The sequence below is a fragment of the Sander lucioperca genome, chromosome 17 (assembly GCF_008315115.2).
Source record: "Sander lucioperca isolate FBNREF2018 chromosome 17, SLUC_FBN_1.2, whole genome shotgun sequence".
NCBI lineage: Eukaryota > Metazoa > Chordata > Actinopteri > Perciformes > Percidae > Sander > Sander lucioperca.
In genome coordinates, this window is record NC_050189.1 from 23,186,644 (window position 1) to 23,209,955 (window position 23,312).

At 41.2% G+C, this 23,312-nt stretch overlaps 1 protein-coding gene across 28 annotated transcripts in view; it reads right to left on the reverse strand.

Moving 5' to 3' along the window:
- LOC116039897 (adhesion G protein-coupled receptor L3) overlaps positions 1-23,221 on the reverse strand; it is a 219,730-nt gene extending 196,509 nt beyond the window's left edge. For 5 of the 28 annotated variants that reach the window (XM_035993761.1, XM_035993764.1, XM_035993763.1 and 2 more), the window contains exon 1: positions 22,550-23,213. The gene's annotated coding sequence lies outside the window, so the exon portion shown is untranslated. Of the gene's footprint in view, positions 1-22,549 lie in introns of all 28 variants that reach the window. The other 23 variants (XM_031285019.2, XM_035993771.1, XM_031285018.2 and 20 more) reach the window with 12 other exon arrangements.
- Positions 23,222-23,312: the final 91 nt, after the last annotated feature.

A 23,312-nucleotide genomic window follows, 5' to 3' on the forward strand; every position in this document is an offset into this window, starting at 1 on the left:
TCGAGGCAAAAAGTTGCACATTGCAGTTGTAGGGCAGTCTCGAAATTTATTAACGGCTCTCGCACCAGCTTATCAGTGTGTGTCAAAAAAACCTGCTATCAGGAGACAAAAGAACATATGAGAAAGCGGTGGATGCATGCAGCCGCTGTATGACTGATCCAAGTTGACAGCCTGTGGTGTGTGTCTCTATAAAAGCATTTACTGAGGCACAGCACCGTGGCCTGCTGAAAGCTCATCAAAGAGTGGCTTATTTTATCAGCCAAGTGGAAAATGTGCTGAGAAAGAGAGGGAGAGCCAATAGTGAGGAAGTCAGCGAGAGTAACTAAGCTATTGTGCCCATCGCTGACCCAAACACCCGCGTTACAGTAGTCACGGCTGCTCACAACAAAAGCTTTAATCGGCAGAGCAAGGCTCTAAATTAAATGACCCTGTGGTTGTGACACTGTAACTGACAAGCCGGCCTGTGAATACTGGGGCCAAAGGCAAAGGAGATACGGCTAATGAACAGGAAATGTATTGAAACAGTGGCATCTTTTACAAGTAGAGTCAGCCATGAGTAACCTCCATGCTCCTGAGTGAAGTACGCAATACGCAATGTTAGTGCTTACTCGACTACTTTCAGCTATTTCATAGATTATACAGACTTTCAAATGAGCTGCTCTCAGAGACAGAAATAACCAGGCTTCATAAAAAGATTTGGTTTGCACCCTCGGGTAACCTATACTGCAACCATGACTTTCACCAAATGTAACTAGTACACCTCGCACACTGTAAGAAGGAGTCTGCATTTATTTTCAAGTTTAAATCCACTTTGAAAAGGTAAGGGAGAACAATTCATCACTGCATCAAAGTGTGAAATACAAACAAGCCCTCTGTTCATTAAATGTAAGTTTAACGCAAAGTTCATTGCACAGCTATTATCAGTTAAGTAATCATACACAGTGTGGGCCTGCTCATTCATAAGGGAGGGAAAGCTTACCAACCGAAGTCAATGGGCAGCATTTATAATGCATGGGCAGCATCCCTACCCCCAAGGGTCACATTAAATTCAGGGAAGCAGATAACAATTGACTGAGGTTGCTGGCAACTGCAGGAAGATAATGTACACTTACATGTCTCCTTCTTCATTCTTTAGTCTCACTCTAATTCTCTGCCTTTTCATTTTCTCAGTACCCACTTGTCTCCGGTTGTGGATTCTTTCTCTCGCTTCTTTTTATCATGTTGTCTCCCAGCATCTCCTCTATCATTATCCCCCAGTTCCCATTCCTCTCTCACATTCTGTGTTGGCATACCAATGAGAAGAGGTGATGAGGGACATACAACACCGCACACTACGGCCCTTACCCCGAAGACTTCCTTATACACAAGCCCTAATTGGCCTTAATTGGAAAGGGATGTAGGTTACTATGTACTGTACGCATGTGTATTCTTGTTTGTTTCCATTTGTTTGTGTCTGTGGAAACGCACATAAAATAGAGGTGATGAACACACACAGCCTCCAGAATAATGCCTTTAGCTAAAGTGGTACACAGCACCTTTTAAATTAGTATTTGTTGGTGTATGCAAGCAAATGTGTTTGAATATGTATGTAAATATGTTTTTGTAGTCCTCAGGCCCAAGATAGCTTCTTAAACCAAAACGAGATTTCTGTTATCACATGATCGAACCTGGAAATCCCAGCTCAGAGCCGATTCTTAAAAGGCTTCCCTGTATGTTTATGGCGCACAATACTAAATGCATTCAAATGTATCATCAAAAAACAAGCTGTCAAAATGCCATGCGATACATTTCCATGGAAATGTTTCCCTGGGCCAGGGAGCTGTTTGCCTAGCAGGTCGATATCATTATGATAATCACGCTTGTCTTTATTTGGAAACATGCATATTCCAACCACGATGACCAACCTTGCAGCAAAACATAAAAGTCAGTAGAGGGGAAAATTGTATGGGTGACACTAGTGGGACTTGACACCATAGGTCCTTCACGAGGGTGCACGTTGTGTGCATTTGCAATGAGCCATTTAGCATTTTTCTGTGATGGTAACGCCACACGGAGAGGCACATTTGTTCTGTGGAGGGTTACTGGCCAAGGCCATGGAGACATGCTCAGAGAGATGGAGAGGATGGGCTTGAGATGAGTAAAAAAAAAAAGAGGATTACCACCAATGGGTCATGAGTTATAGAGTTTTTCACAATGTGTCATGCCACTAAAAAAAGTGTCTTTTTGAAAGTGATTTAATTAAGTTGCAAGTTCTCAGACCCCAAAGTGTCATCTTCCATCTGCTTAATTGGGCTGAAAAACAGTTTAAAACTTATATTATAATAACAGAGATAAGTTATCAATTCTCACATTGGAGAAGCTGCAACATACATTTCCTTTTTTAAATATTTTTTCTTTGATTAGTTATAAAAAAATGATTTAGGGCTGCAACTAATATATTAATAATACATTATTTTCATGTGCAAATTTTTTTCCGCCCATAATAACCTTAGCACAAAAGTAAGGGAATTTGTGTTTGGTAGATTATTTCTCTATGGTAACAATGCTTTTTGGCAATAAATCTTATACCGTTGGAAAGCCTGTTTAGTTCCCTTTCAAATGGTGCCCCATTTGTAAGGAACATGCATTTGTGGGATGAGCAGCAGCGCTGAGTATGTGGGTTGCGCCCAAGAAAAATTTGCCAAATCTTCTCTGCCGATGCCAAACAGCTTATTCACATTATTCACATTGACTCGTTTGGTGTTTGGTGGATTGGATGATTGAAGCCTGGTCACACACTGCTGTAGGATGGCATCCCATTCTTCAACCAGCAATCAACCCCATTGAACACTTGTGGGATCGGCTTGGGTGTGCTGTTCATGCCAGAGTGACCAACACAACCACGTTGGCTGACTTGCGACAAATGCTGGTTGAAGAATGGGATGCCATCCCACAGCAGTGTGTGACCAGGCTTGTGACCAGCATGAGGAGGAGGTGCCAGGCTGTTGTGGCTGTGTATGGTTCTTCCACACGCTACTGAGGCTCCTGTTTGTGAAATTAATAAATTGTTCAATTGCCAATATATTTTGTTTCTTCAAACTTCAATAATCCAATGAACTCGGCAATTTATTGCCAAAAAGCATTGTTACCACAGCGAAATAATCTACCAAACACAAATTTACTTACTTTTTGTGCTAAGTTTATTTTCTTCAAAAGTCTTTTTTTTTCCAACCAATGGTTAAAAAAGATTAAGAAAACCAGCAAATATTCACATTGAAAAAGCTCTAACCAGATAATGTTTGGCGTTTTTTTTAAATGTCTTCAACAATTAATCAAATGATCAAAATTGTTGCCATTCATTTTCCACTAATCAATTACTTAACTAATTGTTTCAGCTCTAAAATGATTAATCGTTTATAAAAATGTGTTGCTGATCATTTCAGCACTAATGTAAACTCCACTTATTTTCTATATAGAATCAAAGGACACAATGTCCCACAACGGTTACTCTTAACTCAAAAACAGAAAACCTGCAACTGATTGAAGCAGAGGATTGAGTATCAGACAGTTTACTCCTGTCTCCATGTGCAAGCATGTGCATCCCAACCAACCTTCTGTGGCCTTGCCCTCCCCACCCTGACAAATATGGAACTTGACCCTTTCTGAATTCTGAAGCCGACCTGCACACACTGAATATAACCTTGGCGAGGGGAGAGGTGTGTTTCCAATAAAGTCAAGTCTTTGAGAGAGCGCGTGTGTGTTTGTGTGTGTGTGTGTGCGTTAAAGTGTGTGAAAGAGCATGTATCCATGCTCTGTGTTTATGTGAAATTCAATTGTGTATGTCTGTGTAAACGTGTCTGTGTCTTAACATAGGTCTGCGTAACCACATATGTTTATTTGTTCATTTATGACTGCCTTTAGGTGTGTGTGTGTGTAAGAGTTCAATAACCATGTGTGCAGCAGGGGGGCTCTGGAGTGTCTCAGCACCCAAGGCGCCACGGACATGGGTTGACAGGTGTGTGTGGAGGACCTAGTGGTGTGCAGAGCAGCAGCAGGCTGCAGCACAATGTGCCCATTCAGGCCTGGAAGGAGACAACCGAGATATCGCAGGACCCCTGTGAGGAGGGGGCGGTCAGCTGGGGGCACATCAACCTTTCACTGTGACTACAAAGAAAGACATAACTATAACTGCATCGACACAGTAATGGGCTGTGTGACTCCATGCTGGGTAGCTGTCTACTGGCATGTGACAGATTTAGGTTGTCTCCAAATTTTTACTCTAGACCGATTCTGCTGAGATAACTTTGATTATTGAGGCTAAAAAATGGGTTTAATGTGGAACTACAGGTCTTAATAGGTGAATAACTGAGAAAAGCACTGACATTATACAGTATAGGCCAGGAGTGAAAACACTTGGAAGACTTGTCAGAATAAATTGATTACTAAGTTATATAGTACACCCTACAATATAGTGAACAATACAGTCAGTTTTTTTATGAATGTGCCAAATATGTCAAAAAGTAAACATCCATTGAAAGGAGAAAAAAAACACATTTACCCTTTTTCTAAACATCCCTGAAAACCAATTTCCACCATCAGTTATTCTGCTTTAATTAAAAACATTCAACAATAAATGTAACTGCTTTGACTAATTTCCAATGTGGTATTCAATCCCCATTTACAAGGATGAACAAAGTGACCATTCAGGTGGTAATATTTTAACCCTTAATTATGGTTTCAAATCCAGTCCAATGCATACCAATACATGAATACACACACACACACACACACACAGTTTCAGCTAGACCATAACAACTCACATGGCAAATCACTGCAATACACAAGCTAATGGCTAGATGTTACAGAAATGGCCACTGTCTGAAAGAATGACATGGCTGTGTGGTCTATACGTCCTTAATGCACATCTGACAAGAGCTTTTAAAATACACACAATGCCACCGGCACTGCTATCCATGCAGAAAATTGGACAGCCATCCTTCAGCTCCGACATAAATCTGTGGGGTAGCAACACGCATCGGAGAGCAATATAGGAGAGAACGAGTCTCTGCTGAAACCAAAAAGTAATTGAAACGAGGATGAATATAGAAAGGGTTGGGATGAGAGTTGAAGGAAAACATGTCACTTGAATTTGATGCTCTGTGAGAGAATGCTTTCAGGAAATATGCAGTAAGGAAGGACATGTCTCCTCAAAGGAAAAAGCAACAAATTAGCACAGAAAAAAGAAACTGCTGAAAATTGTCAAATAATCTGAAAAATTCTAAATGTTTTGTGGCCTGTGTTGTTGCCCTTGATAGTAAAGCAAGAAGCCTTGGTGGTTATTCACTAACCCCAACCCCCATACGTGCCTTTCCTCCCCCGGCTATATCCAGTTCCACAACATCTGTAAGATAACCTTAACCTACATTAGTTGTTGCCATATACTACATACCAGAGGTCTCTCTGCTGCAGCGACCTCTGAGTCCCAAGGCTATCTGCCCACTAAATCACATTTGTAGAGTCATATTAAACACGTAGCCCTGAGGAGAGTAAAAGCTCAGCAAAGAATGATAGGCATCTTTCTATCACTGAAAGCCTGTGCTGCATTATTCCATGCTAGTAGCTGATGTGATAGCATGTGGCAATCGACTGCTTTAATGTTGTTTATTGTTGTTTTAAGCCCCCAACGTCTACCAACTAGGATTAGGCAATGGTTATGGTTAGGGTTAAGGTTAGGGTTAGGTGCCTTGAAGTCAACGGTCGCAGCGCTGCCTGGAAGGAGACGTTGGGGGCTTAAAACACCATTGAGCTTTAATGTTACAATATGAGCTGAGGAAAACGTGTTCAAATCTTCTTGGGCACAGAGAGAGATAAGGGCCATGTTCTTATCAGGTCACCTGGAATGAGCAAATGTGACTGAACTGAATGGATGGGAAGGGAAACAGTAGCTAGCCTTGCTAATGCATGGCCACACAATGCGAGGAAAAAAGGTGTTGATGCTTAGAATTACAAGAACGGGCTGCATAGAAAGAGGGAAATGAAAAACTGATGTTCTTCAGTATGTGCATTTGCTGGCAGTAAAGAACAAGGTATGGATAACATTTATGCTTCACTCTGAAAGCACCCCTAAAGCCCCCCGAATCCCACCTCCAACATCAGACTGTAACCAGAAATGTCAAATTTAGTCATCTGAACAGGGAACTGCTATGCAAGGGAAGCATGGGGACTGCTGTGCAACAGGGGAAAAAGGTGGGGTGGGGGTGGAAGAAGAAACCAGAAACAATCATAATGGCAAGCAGCAGTGTGCTGTGGTTACCAGTGCCCAAAGCTTAACTGAAAGTGGAGCTGCATACTAATGGAAACCCAAATCTTTGAAGCAGCTAGCAGCTTGTACAACAGGAGCAGAGTCATCGCCACAACTGTCTAATTAATTCCAGTATCCCAGGAATGATGTCCATATTAGCCGATTACGCACCTCACAATTAACACCAATGCCAACATTCAGCGAACTACAGGAAGTAGTGTAAGGTGGAGTTCAACATCAGTCACAAAAATGCAATTGACAATCAACTTTTTATCAATTAAAGTGTTTTAGCTGCCTAACCCTAACTATATCTTACCAACAATTTGTTTGCCGTAACCACAATCTTACCCTAATCTTATCCATATTGTAGATGTAGAAACCAAAAATTAAAACTTTTTATTTTTTAGAAAAGGTTGTCCCTTATCAGTATGCACTGATTTTCAAATTGTCAGTTGACTTGGTAAAATGGCATCAGAAATTGGTATCAGCTCCCCTCTGACCTCGTTGCTTTTTACCTATTATGGTTCGGCATGTTGTTTTCGTTATGTCATTAAGAAATCAGGTCAGGGGAGTCATATTTCATTTTAACTGGGCATAATAATTCATTTCAGCCATCCAGTGGCAGTAACAGTATATCGGGGCACCAAATGGCAAACCTTTCCACAAGTCTCAGGAACTATATATGGTGACAGTCAGTATATTTTCTGGTTTCTGTTACGTGGGTCATGTATAGGTCAGGAATCAGATTTAAGAATGAGGTTCGGAGGTTGTGAGATTGGTTCAGCATATTTTGCATGCCATTAAAATTGTATATGGGTAATGGGTATCAAAACAAACTGCCGGTGCATGGTAACAGACTCAAGGTGACAGATGGCTGCCGGAGTGGGGTTTCTTATGCATGACGAATTGTCGCATCTGCTGGTGTGACAGGGGAAGTTCTCAAGAAAACAGGAGGAAGCGTCATCTGAAAACAAGCAAACAAAAGCTAGGTTGGAATCTTTTTCCAAAGTAAGATCTTTTTATAGTGCAGTGATCTGCAGTAGCCGAGTTGGGCAGGAATCCTGTGGGGACCTGAGGGCAATCAAGGTGACAGTCACTCTCCCGATACCAAGGTGGGGTGACATTCTGCCAAAATAAAGGCTTAGGATCCCTGGAAACAGCACCTGAATTGGGTATAAATCCTTAGGAGAAAGCTATAGAAAGAGCGTAAAGGATCAATCCGCAAACCTTGCCACCTGCGTCCAAGTAAAAAAAAAAAAAAAACACACCAAAGGTTGGCCAAAGTTTGTCAGATGTCAAAACAGACCGGAGAAACCATTAAAACTCTATCAAGGTAAAGTGCTTGTGTGGCCTCTTTCCAGACCTGCCTGAGTTCCTTTCCAATTCAATGGAATTCCCTAATTAGATGAGAAGGATGGTTTGATGTACATGCTCTCATTGTATTAAAAAGAAAGCAGAAAAAGGGCCATGCATGGAGCCCCCCTTTGTTTGCCTGCAGTGCAGCAATAGAGGTTACAATTGTCTCTCCCTCTCTCCAGTGCGTCTACAGATGCAGAGAAAATCGATGCACGGAAAGCACTTCATTCCTGCTCAGTTTCATCCTGTACTGCCAGTATAATTAAAAGTGGCTTCGTGGCCGGGTTGGTTCAGTGGTAGAGCAGGCGCACATATACTGAGACGTTTATGCCTCGACGCAGAGGTCCAAGGTTCGAATCCGACCTGTGAAATTTCCTGCATGTCTTCCCCCTCTTTCCCTGTTCTCACCTAGCTGTCCTGTGAAAAATTAAAGTCGAAAAAGCCCCCAAAAAAAGAATCTTTTAAAAAAAAAAGCTTCGACAGACTTTTTCATCCAAATTTCCCCGTCAGCTGGAGGTGGCCTGCTCAAAGTCATGACAGCTAGACTGAGGGGAAAAGGTTTCTCTTGGCGCTGTTATGACATCACGTAAGCAGGACTGATTTTGATTGTGTGGAAGGTCGGGTTATTGACAACTACTCTGTGGCAATTCACTGGATGAGCATGTGGACCTTGTTTGCAGTGATAGTGTACAGCAGGAAATAACCAATCCAAAGGGGAATGTGATGAAGACACTTAATTAGAGATTTCAGGGGGTCATGTTTAATTATTGAACAATCACAATAATGACACCCCCCCCCCTTAAAGACACAATCACATACTGGGAAATTGGGACTGCAGCAATTGGCACAAAAACTCAAACCCTCTTAATACAAGTTGTCCGTCCCATTTAATTTCCATTTCTACCAAAGCAACACGAAGAGTGTAAATCATTTTTACCCACTCTTTCCGAAAACGCAGCTTCCTGCAATGATAACACCAGCTGAGAGACAGAAATTAGCAAATTACCTGCGTGTTATGGCTGCATCCAAGCCGCTGGACCAATTATTTCTGCTCTGCTGCAATTGTAAAGGCCTCTCCAGCTGCATTTGACACAAGATTGGCTGAGGGAGGCTTACTACTGACCAAAAACATAAACAAGATTACAGAAGCCTAACCTTTCACCAGTGACAACAGAAACACTGCTAAATGGACTTTTGGTCCGGAGCCGCCAAACGAAGTGACATTCTACTGCTTTCGACACCTCTTTGGGAGAGACTAAACTGATAGGAAATAGTGCAACAAAGCAATTTTTGTTGTCTATACCAATCAATAATGAGCTGTCCATTAGTAGAGACTGTATAGCACACAGAATGAACAGAAAAAGACAGAACAATGCATTAAGAGAAATCGCAGGCAGGTGTAATGGAACTGGATTACAGATGACTGCTTAACTGCAGCATTCCACTGATGACTTCTAAGGCAATAACTACACCTACCTTATTAATCATTATGGGCACAAATTCTATAGATGGTGGACCTAGACTGACCTGAGTGAGCTCATTGTTTGGTGGCATGCAGCAGGTTCTTATTTTCCATGTGGAGGTAGCATGCTACTGTGTTAAGCTATTGCTCTATGTCAGCCTGACTTTTAGCTACATTTATTATGTATGAGAGAGTAAAAGGGGTCCATGGGAAGATTATAAAAGCTTAACATTTTGATGAGATTAATCAACTATCAATATTTGCATGCATACAGTAGTGTACCAATTATAATGTGGTAGTTGATGAACAAATAACATTCATATCTCTTTGAATGTATGTTCTGAATTGCTTGAGGACCCTATAAAAACATTGGAAGCAGAGTTATTCCTGCATCATCCACAGAAAATGTATTTCATGAGCATGTCAAGTGTAGCAAGGTGAGGAAGCACAGGACTATCAATGCAGAATCACTGTGGAGAACAGGAAGGGAGTGGCTGTCAGTTGCCTGGATAGAATGATCTGACATCTCAACTCCCACTGTCTGACATTCTGTCTCTACAATGATGTATGGCTGTTATATGGCACTGCTCACCCAGCCGAACCAGTCAATACTGCCATGCTGAGGAACGCTATAGCGGGACAATGGGGGACTGTGCCCCTTGTTATGGAATGACAGAACTTGGAGGGTGGAGGGGAAAGGAATTGGGTCTTAAAACGGGGAGGGGTGTTTCTTTTATTCAATATCACATAGTCAGCAGTTCTGCGGTGGCATTTAAATGAGTAAATACTACAAGAATATCTTGACAAATGCTGAAAAAAAGCTAATTTAGATCAATCTGTGACTAAAAGTTTTGGTGTATTTACAACATTCCAATATATTTATAAAAAACATAGCAGAAATAGAACAATAAAGTACTGAACTTGTATCCATCTCTGGTATTTACATAGTCCAATAACCTTTATTACGACTGAGACAAGCTTTCAATGCTTGGCATTAAGAAACATTAGAAAATAGTACCTAAAAAACTAACAATACGTAGTTTAAGTATTATAGGCATCCAAAAAATAATTTAATTTTATACACATACACATTAAGATATCTCCATTCTATTAAGGAACACCATCTAGCAGCCATTTAGCCTTTAGCTCTAAAGCATATTTCTGCTTGCAATCATTAGACAAAAAATACACACTCCCTGTCAGAACTTCAATGTGCGTTTGCCATTAACCGGAGGGAGGTCTCCAAACAACAGCCAAAATGTACAGTCTGCTATATGAAAAGCTCGATCCAGCCCTTGAACCAAGGTGACGTCCATGTGTAGGCAGACGAGAGGAAAAGGCCCCCCCGTTTTCCAGCTCCTCGCCCGGGGGGGCTTTGTTCCTGCCTGCACGCCAGAGCCGTTATCTGCTGCTTATTATTTGGCTGAATGAGCTGGAGCGGGGCTCATGGGGCTCGCTTCTGACATAATGACTGATTACAGTCTTGTGGCTCCCCTCTAAGAAATCCCACAGTTGCCACCACTGTGCCATGGCGGCTCAGCATCACAGGCAAGACCAATGTACTAGCGGATGATGAGGAGTGGGGGTAGCTGGTCTTTTCCAGTGACAGCGTAACTGCTACCCAGTCCTCCAGCTGTCATGATTGACAGGGACACTGGTGGACACCTGGGTCATCAAGCTACTTGTCATCAGGTGCCTTGTTAACGACTGCTTTTTCTAACTAAATGGCTGAAATGGGAACATTAGATATTTCCATTTCCAAAGCCAAACTGCAAGAAATGTGACAAAATAACGATCCATGTATTTTACTTCACCATTGAATAGTAAGGAGCACATTTGCCACTTCTCCTCCCTGCAGAAATGCGATACATACTAATGCATACAGACAGTAAGCCCATTAGGAGGAGTAATACGTCTCACATGAACCATCCATAATGCACAGCCTTATGAAGACACCATCCATACTTACTTATGAATGTGGTATACAGATGCATGCAGGTGTGACAGCAGTATGAAAACACAGAACAGGCTCCGTCAATAGCTGCCGTTTCTAAACAACAAGAGAAGTCATTCTGTCAGCACTTTTCAAACGCCAGCTTTCAAGCAGTCAATTAAGTTCAAGGTGAGACAAAAATGTGTTGTCATTTAAACGGTTTTGCTCCACTGGGGCGGTGCATCAATTCAGTCATCTCCATTCCAGAGGTGACAAAGGGTTGGCAGGGAAGTTTATATTTGCCAGTGGATACACATTTCTGCTGTCATTATACCAACCTGAGATGAAGCAGTATAGCAAGTGAAGCAAAGCGCCCAGATTTAAAATGCACTGTTTCCCGTGAGCAGAAGCTCAGGAAGAAGGGAACAAACAAGCGACTACTCTTGAGGAGCCTGCTGGCTGAGGCAGTCAGCCCCGCCAGATCCCAACCCCCACTCCCACACTCCTAAATCCAATCCTATGCTATCGATTAGGAAAATCAATTTGGTCTTAGTCACAAGCACAGAGGGAGATGCTGAAATGGCGCAATACATTCACAAGTGGAATCAGACTGATCAACTCAACCAATACACCCCAGTATAGTGCATGACAAATATGCCTTCTTCAGAAAAAGAGTAAATGACCTCACACGATAGAAGCATAAATCCTTTATTGTGGTATAAACTAAAGTATAAAATAAATGGAGAAATGGTATTTTAATCCAAAAGGTTCAGCAGGATATTGTAATCAACATTTCTGCAAGGCATTCATGCTTTGTGTTCCATTACAAGCTCTTTTGAAGTGGAAGGCTGAAAGTATGGCAGAATAAAAAAATTTTTATCCAAACATAATAGTAACACTATTAAACTTGATGTTCTTCAGTGTGCCGGCATGTTTTGAAGATGTAAAACTACTGAAGAGCATGGATGGATTACTGAACGGGTGAAATGGGAATGCAAAATGACTACAAAGAGATGCAAAACGACTACAAATTGACGCAAAATGACAACAAAGAGAAATAAAATGACTACAAAAAGACACAAAATGACTACAAATAGACACAAATTGACTACAAAGAGACACAAATTGATTACAAAGACACACAAAATGAATATGAAGATGCAAAACGACAAGAAAGAGATGCAAAACAACTACAAAGAGACAATTTGACCTCAAAGATAATACATGATTCGTTGTCTGTAGTCGTTTTGTGTCTCTTTCAGTCTGGGGGTCTTAGTCCCATGAGGGAGGTGTGGGGGGCCTTTGACGTGTCAGTCAGGGGCCCATTGTCTTATAATCCAACAATGCTGAGGAGCGACAGTACTTTATACAGTTTCATCCATACGTTTTACGGAAAATTGTTTTGACACAACTGTTTTAAAGGGATCCAGAAAGGTATATTCTTTATCAATAGAATTTGTCTAATCTACCTAATGTAAAATAGCACAAATATGAATTTAAGTGATCATTGTGCATTACCCCATTGCCATATTTGTCTTTTGTACTGCTTTATTATGTGTTGAAGGTGCACTTTTTGATAACTGGTGTAAGATTGTGGGTGCAAAGCTGCTATGCGCAAATCCGTACCCGATTTTTGCAGAAACAGCATCCTGAGAACAAGGAAGCTTAATTTCTCTTCGCTGGCCAATTAGTGGTCAGATCAAGAGGTCCCAATGGTTTAGGGAGGTGTAAATACTAACCGTCATTTCCATTCATTTGTATGCGGCTGCAGGTGCACTACCTTATTATGTATTCAAGCCCAAACCTGCCTCCCAAACAGGCCATAAATTAACTTCTTTTAGAGCTTCAGTCTCAGAGAAGCATTGCATCTTTGTTAGAATCCTCTTCACTGGTCCAAAGTTCATGAGGGAAAAAAAACCCTCAGAACAAAGGAAAGCAATCAATATTGTTGCAAAAAAGTTTTCGTCATACTGTAAAATGCACGCAGACAAATGTATCAAATTTTACAGAGTAGTAAAGAGGTTGATGTACTGTGGCTCCGTCAGGCTTTGTCAGTTTGATAGCTTTTGGGTACATTTTACCATGACCAACAGGGTCGTAAGAATGGCTTGGATTGCTTTAAATGCTAAGTTGACATTTTTGGGTCCATGTCTGCACTCCAGCCAAGAATGTATTCTTTTCACTCATAGGCATTCGTTTTCCTTGGGCCAGTTCAGCCTTAGTGGGGCTAGGGTTAACAATGTTATACAACAAACTGCTTTTTTTGGAATACAGATATACTTGCTAAGAACGTCATTGCTGATTTCATCAAGTAAGGGGCAACTGATTTGATCACAGTACTGTTCGCTGGTCAGACATACTGTAGTGTAGCAACATTCTTATAAGAATCATTGCTGCAATACAAAGATGGCATCTCCAGCTCCATTCATAAAATTAATGCATATCTGCATCTGCACAAGCTAAGTTAATGCTTTGCGCTCACGTGCCCTTGGAATGCACTCTGTGTATCTCTGCCTGCAGAAGAGTTGTCGAGTGTTAAAATGTGCATGCTAAGTGTTTTGACCCCCCTGGGGATAACTTAACTATGTGTTAAATTAAGGGTGGAGGGGTGGCTTGCAGATAATACAAACTTCAGTCTAAAGCATAAGAATTTTTCAAAGCACAATGTCACTGGTCATGTAACGCCTACACTTGAGCTTGACAATGTACCAGCCCTGCAGGCCTTTATTAAAATTGAATGCAAAGATTAAAATGACGTTAAATTAAATTCTAAACACAATCAAGGCTGAGTGTGTTCTGTGTGTTTGTACCAGTACAAAATGGCATTTTGTACTGGTACATTTCTGTCTCTAGCAGATTTAACACATTATTACAGTTTATTAAAAATGAACATAATCAACAGAAATACCTTCCATTTGTTTTTTTCTCTCCATTTTGTAATAATTTTATGTTGCCAGGCACTTGATGATGCCATTTTAAAGCTGACCTTGATAAAGCTAACGTCCCTGATAGCTAATGCTTGATAAAGTTAATATCCGGCTACTTTGATTCATCACAATACGAAGTTCAAGTTCGGGTTGAGTTTTTGAAATATTTCAATATGTCATTAGTCAGAGACAGTCTAAAGTGAATCCTTAATTTCAATATTCAATATCTGATCAAATATATAGACCAGCGGTTTTCAATAGGTGGGGGGCGCCAAAGAGCCACAGGGGAGGCGCGACACGCAAAGAAAAAATAACTCTGTATGCAGCTCTATTGATATCGGTAATTGTGCAGTATTAGCTTTAAAAAGCATTGTTTCCTTGTCCCAAGTCAACAGAAGTCAGCATTAAGGGAGGAGACAGGACACAGCAAAAAACTTAGAAAATATGATCCTGAGTTAAAGTTTCACCTGGTCGGGGTCCGAGGCTGCACCTCTGCCACAGTGTGACAGAGACCGGGAGAAATGCCAATCACGTGTTTATGGTTGTCTGTGGAGAGCGAGTTCCCCCAGAGCTCCGCTAAGGCTATGAAAGTCCTAATCCCCTTCACCTCCACCTACTTGTTTGAGTGTGGGTTTTCCACACTGACCGTGATTATTAACAAATACAGATCAAGGCTGCAGGTGGAAGACGACTTGCATTAATTTCTCTCTGCAGTGCAGCCCCGCATCGAACACCTCTGCACATCAAAAGCGCGGCCTCATTGTTCCCACTGACAGACGCGGCGTCAGCTGATTTTGCCGGGGCTTCAGCCCCGAATGTTTTGAGTGTAGCCCCGATAGTATTTTGAAAAGTTGACTGACAAATATGAAACCGGACGTCACTTAGTGTCCACTCTCGCTGTAAAAAGCAGGGCAGGTTCAGGTTTATGGATGCGCTCTGCTGTCGACATGCTGCGGCAGTTGTGTCGCGTTTGTGCTCCGTGTATTTCTGCCGTAGTTTCGGTATTCCACCTCCGATGTAGAGCAGCGTACAGCCACTTCCCTAAATTTTGTCTCATTCAGAGACCAGAGACTCAAAACGGGGCTCTGTGTCTGTCAGAAGGTCTGAGATCTACCGTATCAGCAGAGCAATCACTTATTGCACAGCAGGCTATGGTGCAGGTAGATTGTTTTCTGAAATATAGTGACTTTATTCTTATAACTTTACTTTTCACAAAATATCACAACTCCTCCAAATCTCAGAGAAGCCAGATGGGATGAGTTATATTTTGTATGTGCACAAAGTTTTGGACATGAGCAGAAATCTTGCTCAAACATCTGAAATATTACAGTCTATTAATAAATTAAAATGAATAATGTATAATTGAGATGAATAATTGTCATATGCACATTTACGGAGGTTACTTCCCCAACAAAAGACGCAAAAGAGGAGGGAGGAGTAAATGATGCCTAGGCTACATGTGTGCTGACTCAGATATAATTAGAAAAGTTGATCCAAAGGATAATAAATAGTTGAAAGCAATACAGAATGCCTGAGAGCCTTATTGCAATATTTTCCATTATGGTTTTATATTTGGATTGTAATCTATGTTTCCCTTTACATAAAGATATTTCCAGCATATTGATTAAAAAAAAGGTAGAAATATGTGCATAAAAATTCACCAGAATGCAGGAAATGAAGTGTTTAATGCTCAAAATCTTCGGGGTGGGTGGGGTGGACCCCCAGACCTCCCACATCATAAGTCGCCACACAAATCTGGAAACAAAACCTTGGCCTTTGGGTTGCCAGGCCAGTTATGATTAGGCCAAATGTTGGTGCCTTCTAACTTGCCGATTACACATGTTAAGCATGTTTTGTTGACTTGTGGATAGGCCTACGGATGTTCAGTGATTTTAAAATAGCCTCAATTAGGCCTGCATGACGTTGGAAATTATTTGCTGATGCAAAGAATCGTTTATGAATGCACTTTTAAAAAAGTTGTGGAAATAAAATGTCTTCAAATACAATATAAAAAAATATTTACATTTTATCAGTTGTTATTGAAACTCATCACTGCCTGGAACACACAAAAGATGGCATTTACTGCAGTGGCGTGTGTGGGTTAGGGCAGGTGGACGGGATTTTGGGGAAGGGGGGGCTCGGATGTCCTTACCTACTCTAAGGGGAGGCTCACATTCACCCAATTTGAAAACCTCTGATATAGACCATTTTACTGGCATTGCTGGGCAACGGATTCGGTCCATGTTTACTTCCTGTCAGCTGATGTCATTTCCAGTGTCCATTTTCATCATAGGTTTTAATGGACAAAAAAAATGATAAAAGTGGCTGGGTTAGCTCAGTTGGTAGAGCAGGCGCACATATGTGGAGGTGTATTCCTCGACGCAGAAGGTCCAGGGTTCGAGTCCGACCTGTGACGATTTCCTGCATGTAACATCCTTGCCAAAGAGGTATAGCCAGGGAAATGGTTCAATGAGCTCACACTCTTCTCAACACACCAGATTCACAGGTGTGGCATAAATACACCTGCAAATCCGTTAGTTATTTAAAGAGGATCATCAATACACCACACGCCCTTTCTCTCTCATCCTAACCACTTTTTGGGGTTGTAAACCAGCCACAGAGAAAAGGCCTGGAATTAATTTGATAATCCCCATCATCGTGTTGGTAAATTATAGTGTTGATATTTCTCTTTTTCTCGATAGATAGATGTAGCTGCCTCACACCATGATTGTTTTTAAATTGTATTATTTATTCCAAATATCAGGGTGCATTTGTACTTTCTATTTCATAGATCTTTAAAGACCCTCTTATCTTCCAGTGTTAGTTGCAGGTGTGTGATAAACACTAACCTGCTGGCCGTGTAACCTACATTCAATAGTATAATAAAATGTGTGCTGTAAAAAATGCTGTTTTAAAAGCACTTGTGTGTTATACTGTTTTCTTTGACCTTTATGCTTAACAATGCTCCCAAACATGAGGGTCACTACTCACAGGGCTATACATAATTAAGCAACTAATTGTCTTCTTGTCATCTTAAGTTTCTATGTTAACTGTAACTATTTCCTGCAGGGGGTTGTGACAGCTTGTGTCAAAACCTTTGTGTCCAAGCTCTTCATGAGACAGGACAACTAAAGTGTTGAGAGGCGTAGACCTTGAGGACCTTTCCTTGGGCATGTGCTTTGTTTTTTATTTTCAGCTTTTCTTCTTTTGTGACATTCCTGCCAGAGAAAGGACCCCATCAGACCAATCTGTCTCCCTCTCAACAGCATGATAAATCTGATCTTTGGTACCTCAAAAAAACCAAGGGCCTTACTGTAGCAAATATATAAATTCTGTAAGAGCATATAAGCTAGTACTGTATGTTTTTAATCACCAGGGCTACCCTGTCTATGGGGTTACACTGGAGGTACTGGAGCCACCCATATTTAAAAATCACAGAGAAAAAATCTGCCAAAGCACCATCTCCCTTTTCTGAAGATGTTTATGTGATGCTTAACCTGATATCATCCAGCCACAGGGATAAACAATCATTTGACTGCAAAATATGTTTTATAAACCATCATTTAGACCGGCTGTGTGAGATTTCAGAATTCTCTTCTTCTGTTGTCCTTATTTTCTAACTCGTCAGGATCTCATGCAGTGTCGCCTGCCTATGATAAGTTAAAAAAAAGTCTAATCTTTGAAAATGGTAATGTCACATGCAGGCAGATCTAAAGGGATAGTTCAGATTTTTTTAAAGTGGGTTTGTATGAGGGACTTATCCATAGTCAGTGTGTAGTAGATGGTGGTCAGCATGCCTCCAGTTTGGAGAAGCAGACAGGAGTACCGGCACGAAAGCTAAGCAATGTACTGCAGTGGACGGGGGCAGCAGCAAAACGTATTTTACCCACCTAAAAAAATTAATATCAGTTTAAGTGTACGCTATATTTAGAATATTTTCACCACTTCACCTTGGCGCCAGACAGCCCCTTCCAACGGGGAACTGAAGCCATTATCTATGCTCTCTTCAAAGCCACCAGACTCCTTTGACAAAAACAGTAATTTTACCTCAAAGAACATATGAGTTGCTGGTTTACTGCCGCCTCGATCGGTTAGTTTTTTTGCATTATTGTGTGACTTTGGTGTTTTAAAGGGTTGGTTCGGATTTAAAAGTCACGCAATAATACAAAGAAATGAACCGATCGAAGTTCGATGGTGTTTTAAGCCTCCAACGTCGCCTTCCAGGCAGCTAACCCTAACCTTAACCCTAAACATAACCATTGCCGCGCTGCCTGGAAGGCAACGTTGGGGGCTTAAAACACCAAACACCCCGATCAAAGCAGCATTAGACGAGCAACTCCCATGTTTTGCAAGGTGAAATTACACTTAAATTAATATTGATTGTTTTAGGTGGATAAAATATGTTTTGCTGCTGTCCCGTTCCACAGCAGTACCTTGCTTAGCTTTCGTGCCCGTACTCAAAACTGGGGGCTCGCCGACCCCTATCTACCCCAATTCAAAAAATCTAAACTATCCATTCAACAGTAAGATTTCCATGTAAATTATTTATAAATGCTGGAAACCATGACCTTAATTTAAGTTAACAAAAATGCCCCACAAAGCCCAAAAAGTTCCAATGTGGGTAAGTGATAGCTATCAAGTAGACTGTGAACAGTGTATGAGAATGATATTGCAGTTTGTAGTCTGTTGGTGTAATATTTTACAAAATAAGGTAATGGCACATTGTTAGATTAGTGCCACACACAGTGCATCAGTGTTTATATTTCCCCACAGTGTGAATTTGCCAGTTAAAGTTCAACAAGGGAGAAATCTGATCTGCAAGTCTTCAAAATACAGCCATGACATCACATCCAACACAGGAAACTAGGGCTGTAATTACTGATTATTTTCTTGGCAATTAATCCATTTGGTCTTTAATTGTCAGAAAATAATGAAAACCCCCAAGGTGACATGTTCAAATGTCTTGTTTTGTCTGATCAACAGTCCAATACCCAAAATAGCTATAAAGTAATTTTCTGTCAAAGGCCTAATCGATTAATCAAGTCACCATTCCAGCTCTACAGGAAATACATGCCATTGTACTGACTTCTATTGAAGTGAATGGGGGAAGGAGTGACCATACATTACTGTAAAGCCAGTGACACACCAACCCGATAATCGGCCGTCGGACAGTCTGCCGAGGTCAGTGACTCGAGTCTGTTCGGTGTGTTCCGTGCCGTCGTCCGTCCGAGGAGCTGTCAGCCTTCATTTTGGCCGACCTGACTTGTTGCGTCGGAGGACGGGCAGTCGGACTCCATGACCAATCTGATTGGTTGAGTGCTAACCCGGAAATGACGAGCAGGATGAGCGTGACTAAGCCTCTCAAAATCTGACAAAAAATCTTTTAAACTGACCTTTGTCGATCTGAAATGAAGACAGATTCAGCAACTGCATGGCCTATTTCTCACTTAAAATGTTTTCAGAAACACGTTTCAGTGAACTATTTTAGTAAAATATGAGATCGTATTCTGAACAAGCCACCATGACAGTCTGGCTTTGAATTTCCGGAGAAACCAGACCCACGTTCGTCCAATCAGCTGCCGGTTTTCATTTTTTGGGTGACAATACAGATTAGCGCTGCATGCTGTTATGGAGAAGTATTACACGCTCAAGTCGGCGTCGCTTCGGTGTGTTCTGAGACACTTTTTGGACCTCAGGGAGCCGACTGATCAGTCCGACTGCCTTTTCTGCCAACCGTCGGCCGTCGGGTTAGTGTGTCAGGGGCTTAAGTGATTGGCAGCCATGAAGACCAATTGCACCAACCTAACTGTAATTCCTCACTGCCAAAAAGGGTTTGAATTTAAAGCTTTTGCAATCTGTATCTCTACTGACTCTGACTTTGATAAATAAAAAAAACACCCATAAATAATTTCCCTCATTAGTGCTAATGTCCATGGGAATATGAAAAGTAAATCACAACCGATCCACAGCCTTCGATCCTGACAGAGACGACTGTACATTCAGTGCGAGAAAATATGACTCTCACATCTGAAAATGTATGTGCAGTATGACATAGAGCATTTTATTCAATGTACAATCAGTGGCATGCCAGAACACACGAGATAAAGCACTTAGATAAAACATGAAACGGCATTCATTCACTCTGCGATTCTGCTATACTGCTTTTCAGACCAGGGTCGATTGGTATTAGGATATAGTCGGACACTGAAGGTCTCACTAAAAGGGAATTCAGCATCTTTACAGTTTAGGTTATGAGTTTGAAGTGACAATAGTTTACGTTCATCTAAAAAAATAAAATAATCCAATTCATCGCATCTACCTTAAATTTGTAGTATAAAAAAGTAAAATGTTAACCTGAAAGAATAATTTTGTCAAATGATTATCCAAACTTATACACCAGTAAAAGCCCTCACTGTACATACTATGAGGCATGAAGCTGTAGCCCACATCAAACTAAGCTAATGAAGAAATTGAAGAGCATGTCTTCATTCATACCGCAATGACAACTGACGATGGAAAGAAATTCACTAGCTGAAAAACTACACTCACAGAGAGTGGGATCACTTCAGAGGAACAATACAAATGACCAAATTAAGAAAAAGCTTGCATGCCAATGAGGGCAACAAATTAACCCATGTTCGTGTAATACAATACAACCGGATTAAATATGTGCCAGCGCAAAGTGTTGGATTTAGACTGTAAAAACATTTAATAGAATCTTAGAATACCATAGAATGAGTCACTATACAGACAAAAGAAGGGCTGAGTAACTCTTATGAGGCCTCTAATGAACCCAGTAAAGCGTTTTCTAAGGGTAAGGGATCTAACCATTTTTGTGAATTTCAGTTTCAAATGCTGAGAGAAAAATGTAATAGCAGTGACTGGTATAAGAAGGTATGGTGAAAACACTAAAATACAGTGGATCAATGTGTACCCTGCCAGTTTCCATTTTTATTACCACATATCACTATCTCAATGTGTTTCTTTACCCGAGATAACTAATTCAATCAATACGTAGCAGAGTGTCTTATATTCAGCACACTGTCTCCCTGAATTGACTGCAACATAACAGCAGCTTTAAGTAAGGCAAGGGAACAATTATTCTATTTTTATACAGTACACTCCCATCAGGTATCACACCGGATGCTAAGTTCAACTGCTGTTATGTTAAATATAAGATAGATTATATTCCACAAGGAGCAGCATTTAGCTAAATCAAAATGGATGGGACACACTAAAAACAAAGTGCAGTTTAGTCAGAAAGCATCAAATGTCCCCTTGAGTTTGTCCTGGTGGAGAAAGTCAAGGTTTTTCCTGTTGGTGGTGGTGGTGGTGGTGGGTGGGTGTGTGTGTGTGTGTGGGTGTGTGTGTGTGTGTGTGTGTGTGTGTGTGTGTGTGTGTGTGTGTGTGTGTGTGTATGCGTGTGAGTCATCTGCTTAAGGGTACATCCACAAAAGTAGATGATATGGCAGACGGGGCTGCAGTCCAGGACATAATGAATGTAATTGTCAAATAAGGACATAACCAGCAATAATGAATGATATTCTGAAAACGGGGAAATACATTATGGCAGTTAGTCACACATCTGAATCGCAAGAAGCCAAAGCCTTGCTCTAAAAACTAGTCATGGCAGATCCCATTCCAAGTTCACAGCTGCTATATTATTTAGGATAAAATTCAACAAAGACTGAAGCATATTCCAAACTGCAGATCCGATTCAAAGTGATAGGCTTAGTTACCTTTTCCACTTTGATTTTGATGTTGAAAGACAGTGTGCTGTCCTCACATCAAAGCATGAGATACTGTGGCCCCTCAACCCTGCACTTCTCTCAGACACAGGACAGCAGTGGCATCTATTCACCATTCCCTCTTTTCATACGTGTGCATTAAATAATATTTGGTGTGTAAATTCTACATAGCACTTGCATATTTTATTCTTAACATATAGTCAAACTATCATGAAAAATGCAGATGCTCACACTGCTGATTCTATTCTCACACTCCAGTACATTTTTTAACAAACTGCAACAGAAAACACAGGCCTGCATTGGTACATCTCTTGATTCTAGCACCTTTGAAAGACACACACTTTATGCTTTACAGTCAACTACTGTCTTAGCGTCAGTCCATATAGTACATAAGGGCTACATATTCAATTTAAAGTGCAAAAAAAGCATACTGTCCACAATTAAACTGCATGACTTTATAATGCAAAAACTTCCATAGGTATGCATCCAATATGCAACTTCTTTGCAAAGCCATTTTTAGACCTGAGCACATTGTTTCAAGCACCATGTGAATGCTAAAAAAGACATTTCACTAGTCAACAGGATACATTAGCTCATAATCCAACCCTCTAATTTAACGGATTAACAGGAAATTGAAATGTTCATATTGGCTATCAATGTGTTGCGCCATGATTGTCGCTCATTACACCTAAACGAGCATGCCAAGACTGACATTACAGAGCACATCAACACTGCTGCAGGGATTCATTCATGGGCATTATTATCGCCCTGAGCTGAATCTGCAGATTATTGTGGATGTGCGCACATACAGACATGCATTGTGTAGCGGAAAGTCACACTTACCGCGGATTTAGAAATGACTGGTAAAAAGGAGGGATAGCTCATGTCCTTCCATTCAAAGTATTCGCGATAATTTCTCTCTCAACTGTCTTTCAGGCGTTGGGTACCGTCCTTACGCACTGTGTGTGAGGAACGGACTTGATAAAGGGGCCGAGGAGAGAAAACAACGAATCCAAATAGTTTGCCTCCGGTCGCGCTCCGTTCAATATCCTCGGTCGAATCTGCTGTGCGTCCAGAATCCAAGTGCTGATGATGTCGCAGGAGAAACAGCAGCTTCCTCGTGTTGTATCCACGGTACTGTCCTTTACATCCCTTTATGGCACAAGACGTCCTTCTGTGCGGGGGCTACATCACGTCCCATGAAGCTGAAAGGCGAAAACGCCAGCAGCCCTCACCACTCACGCACACAAACACACACAACAAGAGTATCCAGAAGAATTTAAGGAGGGGGGATCTTGAGAGAAAAGCTTCGCAGGGGGAAAAAATTCTAAGTTGTTTGGGTCCAAACACTGAGCTCTCTGCCACTATGACAAACCAATTGTGCGCACTGGCTGGGAGTTCTGTATGGAGACCGAGGGTTTGGAGAGCCAGTGAAAGGTGAGGAGGGAAAAATCGGATGTGGATTGCCGCTCTCGCCATATACTCGGGCTCCACCTAGCAGCAAACACTAGATAACATGCTACAAACCAAAGCCTTTCTACCTACACTAGGCTATTTCTCACCCGAGGCTGGCAAGGAGACCTATGTTATATTACATTCTGTCTGT